The 10,523-nt window shown below is 39.2% G+C and overlaps 1 protein-coding gene and 1 long non-coding RNA gene across 2 annotated transcripts in view; both read left to right on the forward strand.

The window, feature by feature from the left end:
* Nucleotides 1-1,590: 1,590 nt before the first annotated feature.
* On the forward strand, nt 1,591-3,049 carry LOC307015981. Its single transcript, XR_013801700.1, has 2 exons — nt 1,591-1,769; nt 1,950-3,049. It is a non-coding gene; the product is annotated as an uncharacterized lncRNA (long non-coding RNA).
* A 5,707-nt stretch (nt 3,050-8,756) lies between these two features.
* Nucleotides 8,757-10,523, forward strand: part of LOC307030132 (sterile alpha motif domain-containing protein 3-like) — a 42,967-nt gene continuing 41,200 nt past the window's right edge. Inside the window, exons 1-2 of the mRNA XM_079666380.1 lie at nt 8,757-9,126; nt 9,834-9,913. The gene's annotated coding sequence lies outside the window, so the exon portion shown is untranslated. The remainder of the gene's footprint in view (nt 9,127-9,833; nt 9,914-10,523) is intronic.

Genomic DNA, 10,523 nt, shown 5'->3' on the forward strand with positions numbered 1-10,523 from the left:
TTCCTGACGGACGCCAAAAAAGCCAGAGATTATGAAATTAAACCAATAAATAAAAGCAAGGATAATTGTGTGTTATTGGTGAGTAAATAACAGTGTGTTATTTTGAAAAGAATAACAAATTAGAAGGAAAAAAAGATTTAAAAATACAGATTTCAGTATTCTGAGGCTCTGAGCCCCATTTATTTTCCTCACAGACGGCAACAAAAGTCAGAAATTATACGATTTAAAATAAAAGCAATAATTGTGGCTTGATATTGAGTAAGAACATGTTTTTATGAACCACACAGCTTCCGGTCTTCCACGACCCGACCGGAGAAAAAGACGTGCTGCAGGCACGAAACACATTACCACTAGAAATACATTGCTTTTAAAATCGTGCTGTGCAACACGAAAAAAAGGAGAAAATCGTGTTGGTGAACAAGAATCAATAGATTAAAAATCGTGTTGGTGAACACGAAATGCCATGAGACTGGGTTGGTGAGGGACACGGCTGAGAACGGGCCAGCGCCGTATGGACTGAGAGTTACGTCATCTCCGTTCACTCCAATGGACCACTTTTTTACAGCAATGGCGGATCGTGGAGCCTCTCAATCGTTCCCCGGAAGTTAGCGCCAAGGCTAGCAGAGCTGTAGAGTTGCAGCATAATAGACCGTTCTTGACGGACTTTTAAAGGTAAGAAGATTTATATTGCGGATATTATCAGTACATCTGATTCAAATTAACATGTGTATTAAAGGATGTCAGTGGATTATCCCTAAATTAGTAGATTTAGGGAACGTTTACAGATAACAGATAAAGCTAGGATAACGGATCAAGTTAGCAACACACGTTGAACAGCCTTTTAATTGTAAATTCCGTTCTCTTAATGTCATTTCGTCCAACGTTGTTGAATTAGAGAAGAGGGGCTTCTAAACGGGATTGTATGCGTGGGCGGAGGGAGTTAAATATTAGATAAATATAACTTTGGTGCGTGTAAGAGTGAGTGTTTTTAGCAGAGCCATATTGTGTCCTTGTGATTATGTTGATTATTACCTGTCTGTATAATGTTGCAGCTCAGCTGATTTTGGATTGATGGCAAAGGGAGAGGGACTTAAGTGAGAGTGAAAACACAAGGTAAGTTTAATACTACTGTTGTATATAAGTAAGCATACTAAACATGTATTCTATCACTGTATTATATAAGTCATCTTGTTAGTAACCTACTGTATGGCAGGTGGAGGGGCAGTGATGTTACAGGTGGAAGAGCAAAACTGCAAGACTGCAAACTCACAAGACAGAGAAATCAAAGTTTGTTCTCAAGAGAAGAGGTTGATTTCACTTCATTTATTTCATATTTTCTAAAGATGTGGAAATGGCAAAAAAAAAAACTTGAGAGCTGTAACCAAGACAACTGTAACAACATGAGGAGAGAGCCACCAAGGTTTTTCAAGTCCCTCTCTTACTCCATTTTGCCAACCCAAACTTCCAGGTACATGATGGGACACCTTGCTTGTTTTTGTTGTTTGCGCTCCTCTGGCTGGGTGCTGGCAGGTGGAGGGCAGTGATGTTGGCAGGTGGAGGGGCAGTGATATTACGGGTGGAGGGGCACTGATGTTAGCTGTTACACACCAGGCTCAAACTTAACACATTGCATCCTTCTTTGCAGTGTCCTTATTCCTGGAAGGGGAATCTGCAATTCCTGCAGAGTTTTGTAACCCGTTGGTCCGCACGCAAAGCAAATTTTTAAAGCCTTCTTAATTGTCTCATTGCTCCATTTCATCCCCTTTGTGGTGAGTCTGCCTAATGCCTTAAGTTGGTCTTTTGAAAACGTTTTCTTATATTTGTTGTCCCTAATTTTTCATTGTTTTCTTGAGAGCTGCATTTTCCTTCCGGATTTTTCTTAGTGCAGACTTTGCTTTTTTGGTGATTCCTTCTTGGCTCTTTAATTTTCTCTTTAATTTTTTTAATAGATCTGTTTGACTGGCTGCTGGTTCCCTCGTATGCTGACTGGCTGCTGGTTCCCTCGTATGCTGACTGGCTGCTGGTTCCCTTGTATGCTGACTGGCTGCTGGTTCCCTCGTATGCTGACTGGCTGCTGGTTCCCTCGTATGCTGACTGGCTGCTGGTTCTCTCGTTTGCTAATTGGCTGCTGGCTGAGTGGGTGGTGTCCACCCTCCCTGTCTCTCCTCACTAGCCATGTCCTCTCTTTCTTCACCCTCACTTTCCTTTCTCTCAGTCTCCTCATCCCTTCTTCCCTCAATCTTTGAGACTAATGTAAGTAGAAGACATGGCACTGTAGATTTTTGAACATTTAAAATATTATACCACTTAAAAATAAGAAATATGACTTTTGTTACTAAGAGTTCATACTTATTATACCTGTGTCACCTTTCACACTATGGCTGTGATCATGAGCTATGGGCTTTGTAGATACAGGTCCCGGGGTGAATCGTGGTGCATGGGCCCTTCTCTTTTTGACCACAGGGCGATGCACGAAGATGGTGGGTATAGCCTCTGCTCTCAGCCTAGTCTTGCCCTTTTTTGTCTTGACGAACTGGTCTGCATCAAAATGTACCTGCGGAGTGACTTGAGGTTACTTCACACACAGAACAACTCAGTTTTGTCTGCCCACATACATATTCCATAGTGGTTGAATACACGGTATTAGGAAACACTTTATACTTACTGGACATGTTATACTCATTACATACTGTATATAAAATATGATCAAGAATGTGAGACAACTTTATAGAAATTCATATCACATCTGTTACTGATGCCATTTGTCATACTTTGTTAAACTCACAAATAATAAAGTTCCATAACTTCAGTTGGGAACAAAGACCACACCTTATCTCCCCAAGGCAATTTCCCATCCAATAGGTGTGCTATATAGGTGTGTATAACCCTTTCTCCTGTCTGTTACTCCCTCTTTCAGCACAAGAACCAGAGGGGGATTCAATGGAGCCTGAATACCTGCATTGAGACCCTCTCCCTGCACCCTGAGTCTCAACTCTGTGTTTTTCAAGCCTTTCCCTGTTTTTTTGTATTAAACAAAACATTAAGCTTTCCCAATGGTGTGGTTTTCGTTTTGTGAAAAAGTGCAAATGCAGTGTTTGTATATAATAACCTCACATATTTTTTTGCTGTTAGTCGTGAAATTGCTCCTGCTGACTTGAGCCAGCCATTTTTTCCTCCGCTCTGTGTCAGTGGGGAAGCCGTACATTCGTACTCCTTTCTCGGAGCGATTTGAGCATCCCCAGGCAGCATAGCAAACCATGGTGGCGACTAGGAGGCAGCACAGCAAACCAGGACAACAAGGAGGAAAAGGCACAGACAAACTGCATGATATGCTATTCAATGTTTATTGAATTCCATGTATTTGCAATGGATGTTCCTAAATACAACACATTTAACATCATCATCATCATGCTGCTGCTGCTGCTGCTGGCTGCTGCTGCTGCTGCTGCTGCTGCTGCTGCTGCTGCTGCTGCTGCTGCTGCTGCTGCTGCTGCTGCTGCTGCTGCTGCTGCTAGTCCTTTGATAGTCACCTGTCGGTCTCCTTTCTGAAAGCCATAGAGATGACATTAGTCATTTAGATAACTTGTGTCCTCAATTACCATGGGATTACTGAAACTACCATGAATTTAAGAAAATGGTAGAAATGAATCTAATCTGAATTTTGAAGCATTCCTTTAGATCCCCTCCCTCTAAATATATCAATAAACATTAGAAAGTGATGCTCCTGACTAGCATACAAGTTTAAGAAGATAATATTGGTTTTAAAGAATTCAAAGCTATAAACAGCAACAGGCTCTTTAACCAAGGCACTGTTAGCCTAACATGTAAACTAGTTGTTCACACTAATCCTAATATTATCACTTAATATTAGCAAATTCTATTTTATTTTTTAAAACATATTGATGTAAATACATACACATATCGATTTGTTGTATAAATATTGCAAATCAAAACCTATATTCACTAATAATTACCAAAACTCGTAGTTCTATCTCCTGTTATCAATGCATTCACATTGCCCGCCATGAACTTCCGGGGAACAATCCTCGTCTACATGAACCACGTGACGATAACCGTTTTTGGACTTCCGCTGTCGTAACTCTTCTATCTATATGGCGCTGGAACGGGCGTGTCGCCTGGCAGGACAGGAGAGTGTGTGCACCAGTCTGCCTTGATCTATGAATTCATGTCCGTGACACTCACTGCTGCCCACAGCTGTTTTATAGAAGGAAATTCCTTCACTTCATGAAAGTGTTTTAACCACACACACCTCTACACACACATGACGGGTGTTATTTTCCCCATAAGGAACAAGTCGCTGCAAATTGTCCCGCTTATTACACAGCCACATTCTCAACAAAGTAACGACATGACTCCCAATATTAATGTAAATGCTTTTATGGATTTAGAAAATGTTTTTATTGATTTAAAAAATAGTTGTATGTATTGATTTAAAAAATAGTTGTATGTATTGATTTAAATTGACATGCATCCGCTAAGAAAAATAGTGCGTTGTTACCGTTTTTTAAACAGTCTGAATGAAACGGCAGCTCTCAGCTGTGTATTTACACAACTAATGGCCCATCAACCACAGCTCTCTCCCCCCCTCCCCCCTTGATATTTCTTCTCCAGCAGCTAAATTAACGGTAGGTTACTCTGAGTGACAAGCTTACAATTAGACACAACACTGTCATTGCAAGTGACCCTCAGTTAGTTGACTTTTATGTTCAACTGCTAAATTCGTTACTGATAAAAAAGGGCTTCTACTGTACCTAATTACCTTAACACTAGAACCGCCAGAGGTTTTTCTATAGGCCTACCTAAACCCGAAAAATCCCGCTATTAGAATGCAATTTTTAACAACATAGGGTGCTACATAACACACTTTCAGGAAAAGTCACGGACTAGGAGACTTTAATATTTTATTTAAAAAAAGTTACATTGCACACACACAACACACATCACACAAATTGACCCGATTGGCGGTTCTAGTGTTAAATAAACTCACTAATTAATGAAACCAGTTCAATACGCATTATTCTTATTCTTATCATTCTTTATGAGCGCAGAAATAGTCTTAAAATCAGATCTGTTTTTTAAATGAAATCTGACGGCAGGCAGTTAGCTCTGATCACCTATGATAAATGCGCCGCACCTAATCGCTGGCCATTCAGCTACAGACACTGTTCGAAAGGGGGGGAAGCTAGGAGGAGCTTGGCTCCCCCGAAGAGGGAGGTAGCCCAAAACAATCGTGCATATTTGTGTCACACAGATTAGAAATGTTGAGTTTCTGTAAATAACAGTTCTTGAAATAAATAATAGTTATTGTTCATTACAGTTTCTGAATATTTGTTTTATATTTGTGAATATGTCTGGGTGTTGCCATCTGTACGTGGCGGCGCTGCATTCTTACTTACGTTGCTATGGTTATGGTGGTGATGCTGGCGCGGTATTTGAAATGTTCATATTGATATTTTTTTAACTCTGGCTTTGTAATAAAAAATATGACAAAACGAAAATAGCCAAGCGTCACAGCTTTTGGATTCACAAGCAAAGAAGCGAAGGAGTCTAAAAATGACAACGTGAACGGAAAACAACTTTTAGTTTGCCGGCTGTAAGCGGCGTTAGGGTCGAGCTTGACAGCTCCACACCGAGGGAGAGGCCTGCCGATGCGGGGCCTGAAGAGGCTTCAACAACGGCCACATCCGCCGGCATAGTGACACCGTCTGTATTAGTAGAAGAGTGTTTTTATAGCAATTGATCGCATCCGCGCTGCTGCGCCAGTCAACAGAGCGTGCGTGTATTTAGTAGCAGGATGTGCTCTGAAAAATAGGGCTCCCCGAAAGCAAATGGGTAATTCGAACACTGGCCACAGAGGTCCCTCTTTACAAATCAAACTGTAGACGGTGTGAAAGCACCTATTGTTTTAAATAATGGTCGGAATGTGACCTGTGAGCCTTCTGAATTACCGTGGGACAGCACATTCTAAACTAAAATGTTCAATCAATAAAGTAACATCTTATCTTATCTTAATAATATCTTCATATTAATAATAATAATAAATCATACAGTATGTGTCCGAAAGGGAGCAGGAGGAAGCAAACACAAAAATATACAAAAAATATACTGCATATTAAAGCAAACGATTGTAAAGGTTAAAGTGTGAGCATAACAAATAAAGAAGTGTAATGTAAACATTTACATTATAATTATTTAATATATAAAGACTATATATTATTGAATTACAAGATTAGATATACTTTAGTGGATCTAAAATATTGATGTGTTCAAATGCTCTTCAACACACAACTGAAAGTCCATGAAACTTATCTTTCTGTATTTGTGAATGAAGCGCCATCTCCTGGTTAAAACCTGAAATTGAAAATCTGGCAACGCCCTCTTGGAAAATAGTGGCTTAACATTCCTCTATACTGGTCTTTGGCAGGTCGTAGGCAGGAAGCTGTAAACTGGAGTCTGAAATTCAGTGCTACATCTGTACTCTAATGAGGTTTATTATTCTCAAGCGCTTCAAGGCCACAGGGCTGATTTGGCAGACTATGTTGAAACTACTCCTTTTCACACTAAGTTTGAACTTCCATTTTTGATGACTGTTGTACTTTCTATGGCTCAAGGACACAGGTGTCCAAATAGCGATATGAGACCGTGTGAAAGTGGATTTCTGAGGCGTTCCGCCATGCTACACAAAACTTTGTCTGCCCGCCCTATCTTGTAAGCTTTGCTATTTTGTGACTATTGCGCACACTCCTGCAGACTACTCTGTACTCTGTGAGACATGTACCTTTGAAGCTTCAAATAAATAACCAGAAGACAATGCTGCCTGATTTCACCAGTTTATTATTGATTACTCTCATTGTACATCTTTACAGTATTGACGAGTTTAAAATATCCACAACAGGAGTCACACACCGCTGTGCCTAGATAACCAAACAAATTGACAAGATAACCAAAATCCTTGAATCTACTCACAGCAAATAAACTCAAATGACACAACGAGATGTAAAAAAGAAGATCACACATATATTCGATATAAAACTGGCCGCTTCAATCTGAAGAGCAACTAAAACAAAACACGGGAGTGCATCTTGTTCTTGTGAACACTAATGTTATCCACAGCAAACACAGAGACCACAAAGTTCTTAAGGAGAAAACTAGTTGCTAAAACAAAACACGTTAGTGTACCTTGTTAGCTAATGTTAGCTAGCTGACATTAACGTTAAACATTGCACTCATATTACCCACTGAAACCTTGTAAAGCCGGTCCTGCATGCTGGCTCTTACAGAACCGACTAACTCCCCTTTTGTGTATGTACAGCTCTCAACATGCCCAGACTTGTAGTGATTTTCACCTCGTTTTATACTTTTTCGCCTCATTCTGAAAGAAACAGGTGAAATTTGCTAACGTGACCGCCATCTTTGTGATGGTGATGCGTATTGTGCGAGACCAGAGACCTGTAGTTCACTGAGCGGTTTCACACAAAAATGTTTGTAACTTCACAGTTTTACGACACATTTTAATTTTTTGGACTTGCAAAATGTTCTTTTAATTTGACAAACATCATATGTGTCATTCGTGGCACAATTCAAACGGGATCGAAAGATGACTTTTCTCTCTCCATTGACTTCAATGTATAATTTTCCGCTTCCGCTTCTGCCCTCCACACAAAAGTCACATGTTTTTCTCTATGAAAGCCATACTTGTATATGTTTTTAAACGTCCTCGTCTCATGACATCCATAGGATTAGTTAACTAACAAAGGTTAACTGTTCCCAAACCCTAAGTCCTTCTCTGAACTTCCTCCAACCCTGAAGTCAGCTCACTTAAAATGAATATATCCATTGATAATTCAGAACGACCATTGTCCCTCTAACTGTGTGACCCAATTAAGTAACACACATGGCCTCTTTAGGAGTCTTGCAGGATATGAATTATCCCATTTACAAACTATATATACGTCTGCACATGAGCGCACATACATTTTCAGACCATTTGCGCTAATCTACTTCTACTTAAAATGGGACATTATTTTAGGAATATATATAAAAAAAGCTCTCTATAATTAAAAGGAAAAAATTGACTCGTCCATTCAAGTCTAACACACATCCTATATATCAGGTGACATTAAAATGAATATACCGGAAATGCGCTGTATTAAACTTTCTGCTATAACACGTTACTTTAGGAGGCTCTCTGGAGGAGCTATAACCGAGGATACACTGATGGGTCCTCCACGGCTCCTTCGCGGATGCATTTCCCGGAACAGAGATGTTTCAAAGAGTCGTGACGCACGGCCGGACTTATCTCAGCCAATGACAGCTCTGCATGCATCCCTTAGATATTATTTTATTAACTGCTTTCATCGCGACGCGATGTTTACAGAGAGAACAGCTGCGGTCCGTGCAGAAAGCAGAGCAGTGTGTATAATATATATCACTCAGTATAACAGGCCTACTCTCTTTATTTGCTTTAGTTTAGTAGATATCTACAAACAAAGAGTCAATATTTTTCTAAAACCATTTAGTGCTTCACATAATAAAATACACAACGGCTGTATCCTGTTTTAGGAGCTGCGTGTGTGCGGTGTAGGTGTGTGTGCTATAGTCAAGCGGCAAATCCTGGGGAAGAGCCGGGACGCCAATACGGAAGTGCAGTTCATCTAGTGGCCAGTAGGAGCAGTCTGCAGAAGGGAGCAATTTCCATAGACTCCCATGTTAAAATGCCCAACTTTAAAGCAGAAATAAACATGTTTACATTGTGGTTCAAAAAACCATATTCTCTGTATAGTTAGATCCCCCCTTCATGAATATGGATTGGGGGGGTGAATTTTTTCTCAACTCATCTGTTTAATTAATATTAAGCCTTAAAGTTATGCATATATTAGGGCGTGGTCACATTGAGTGACAGCTCCGTTCAATCACTGCTGCTGCTAGCTTCTTGTCTCTCTGCTAGCTGCTCCGTGAAGCTAGCTACAGGGACTCTGCCTGCTCAGTTCATCCAGGGAACACAACTTGATCCGGCCGTGGTTGTTTGTTCTTCATGCTTATATATCGGACTATTGTGACTCGCTCTGCGGTTAAAACAGACGGTGCATTAATGCGTTTTTTTCGGTAAGTGAAATTCGAGTACTTTATTTATGTGTTAATGATTTTAATCAGCGACGTAATGAATGTTAAGGCTTGGGTTAGCGTTTGCGAGTGGTAGCTAGATTGGTACTAACGATGCTAATAGTAGCCTCCAAGTTAAAATCATAGACTATATATAAAAGTTAAAACGAAATAGACAAGTGTTAAGCGTTAAGTGGGATAATACTGTACAACAAACGGCTTCTGTTTGAGGTTGATAAAATAAGGTCATCCTTGTAACTTAGAGAGATATTTTATTATGGAGGAACTGTATGCATCGCTAAGGTTAATTTAAATTGGCTGTGCTCAAGTATGTAGACAAGCTAATGTCGAAGTAGTGTATGTGAAATCAACCTCACAATAAGATGTGTGTATATTACAATTATTAATGTCATATTTCAAGATGATTACTTAGATATTACAATATGGTTGGTTAAGCTGGAGTTCATTATTGAGCTTACACGTTAACGTCACAGTCATCTGAAGAACAAACCCAAACCTTGTTGTTTTTATTAATTGCATTACCAAATGGGTATTAAATAAACAGTAAGCATTGGTAACACAACTTCCAAAGTTACAGTAAAATAAAAAGGACCCTGACTCGGACAATACACAATCCAACATGTTCAACAGAAGAGAATCAGTTATATTGTTTGTACACATGGTACTTTACATATATCTGTTTGTTTCAGGTGTCCAGGTGATGCAGACAGGCTGGACCAGAGAGTGAGAGACAGAACTGGACTCCTCACAGCAGTAAACTTCAGCACAGGTATAAAGACTCTATTTTTCATACTGTACAAAGAATCAAGAAAGATATTGGTTTAAATGAATGAAGTACTTTAAGTGACTTTAATACACTGATATACATTCCATTAAACAATACTAGATCACCTACACACCAGTGAAGTTGAGGGTTTTTCCATGCAAAAAGTTACATTTAGATGTTAACAAGCAATAGGATTTTGTCAGCTTTCTAATTTAATGTATTGAAGGCAAAGATATTTAACACAGTGAGAACTGCTACTATTTATCTCTCAATATTGTCTGTTAAAAAACGTGGTAAAAGTTATTCTTTCAGTGAGACAACAGAGCAAGCTTCTACAGTTGCACTACATTTTGATAACAGTTAAATATTATTTTGATAATAACATACATTTCAATCTTGATGAACTTCATACTGTTCATTCATAATCTGATTGTCTTTGTAGCTCACTGTTGAAATAAAAAAAAAACATTACAATTACAAAATAATTATATCTACAGCCCCTAAACACACAAACACACCACTTTCATAAATAACATACTTGTTCTGCAATAATATGTTTTATGTTTCCTGTAATTTTTGTTAGGAAAAGACATGCCTGAAAGACACGAAATGT

The sequence above is a fragment of the Notothenia rossii genome (genome assembly GCF_949606895.1).
Source record: "Notothenia rossii genome assembly, chromosome: 1".
NCBI lineage: Eukaryota > Metazoa > Chordata > Actinopteri > Perciformes > Nototheniidae > Notothenia > Notothenia rossii.